General features: G+C 46.0%; 1 protein-coding gene across 4 annotated transcripts in view; it reads left to right on the plus strand.

Moving 5' to 3' along the window:
* Positions 1-1,261, plus strand: part of Esr1 (estrogen receptor 1) — a 364,727-nt gene that overhangs the window by 57,723 nt on the left and 305,743 nt on the right. For 3 of the 4 annotated variants that reach the window (XM_055616067.1, XM_055616066.1, XM_055616070.1), the window contains exon 2: positions 1,024-1,133. The exons of the other annotated variant lie outside the window; for it this stretch is intronic. The gene's annotated coding sequence lies outside the window, so the exon portion shown is untranslated. The remainder of the gene's footprint in view (positions 1-1,023; positions 1,134-1,261) is intronic. 4 annotated transcript variants of the gene reach the window in all.

Below are 1,261 nucleotides of genomic sequence, written 5' to 3' on the forward strand. Positions count from 1 at the left end.
CTTTCTTTCTTTCTTTCTTTCTTTCTTTCTTTCTTTCTTTCTTTCTTCTTGGTTGCACCTTCTGAGTCTCCAAAGCTGGAGCCTCTCAGAATTGGTCTCCCTGGGGCCCAGTCCTGTCTCTTCTCTCCGTGTCATTCACACCTGGTATCAGGGCTTTAAGTAACGCCTATGGCTCACTTTCCTCTTGAATGTTAGCCCTCCCCATCCAACTGCCCCCTTGGCATCTGTCTCTGGTTTTCTAAAGTCTTCTTACACATTATGTGTCTAAAACAAGTCCCCAGTCTCTCTTGAAAATCCTCTTCACACACTAGATCTCACTTTGATTTGTAGGTGGTCCTTCCTTCTGGGACCAGCCAAACTTGTGGGGAAAATTCTCAGCTCCTCCAATCCACATGGCTCATCCAGACAGCAGAGAACTTTGCTGGTTTTATAAGAATGTATCTAGAATGTAGCCCACAGCTGGCACCCCTCTCCCAGTCTTATTCTAGCTTTCACTGGTTGCTGCCTGGAGCGGAGCATTATTTCACCTTGGAAAGGACTCCTTTTTCCTTTCCTTCCTGTGGGAAAGCAGTCAGCTATGTCATGTGAAAATGGAATCAGGGGTGTAAGGACTACTCAGAATCCCCCGGTTCCTCTGAGCTCACACAAAGCAAACTGCCACCAGCCCATCCCCATGCCTTGAGCTACTTCATTTCCTTTCCTTCCAACTTCCTTCCTTTCTTCTTCCTCTTCCCCCTTTCTCTTTATCCTCTCCTCCTTCCTTCTTCCCCTTCTTCCTCCTTTGCCTTCTTCATCTTTCTTCTCTCTCTCCCTCTCCATCCCTTAGCTCTCTTTCTCCTTCCTTCATTCCTTCCTCTTCCTTTCTTCTGTTCTTCCTCTGACAGAGTCTTACTCCATTGCTCAGGCTATCTTCAAACTCATGATCCTCCTGCCTTGGTCTTCCACATGCAGAGGTCACAGCTGTGTGGCAGCACAGCTGGCTTCCCCTGGACTTCTTACTCATTTGTGCTCTCTCTGCTTCAGGGTACTGGTCTCTTTGGCTGCTGGTTGGATGTGATGGATGCACCTCCGATCCACAACTTTTTCATTTGCTGTCTTCTCAAACACACCCCTGGCTCCTCTCTCTCCATAAGGTAACGAGCTTGATTATTTTACCTCAAGTAGAAACTTTCTCTGTATCCCCATACTCACTTTATTTTTCACTCTGTTCCATTTATCTATCTATCTATCTATCTATCTATCTATCTATCTATCTATCTAT

Source organism: Psammomys obesus, unplaced genomic scaffold (assembly GCF_907164565.1).
Source record: "Psammomys obesus unplaced genomic scaffold, mPsaObe1.curated_primary_1811, whole genome shotgun sequence".
Lineage (NCBI taxonomy): Eukaryota > Metazoa > Chordata > Mammalia > Rodentia > Muridae > Psammomys > Psammomys obesus.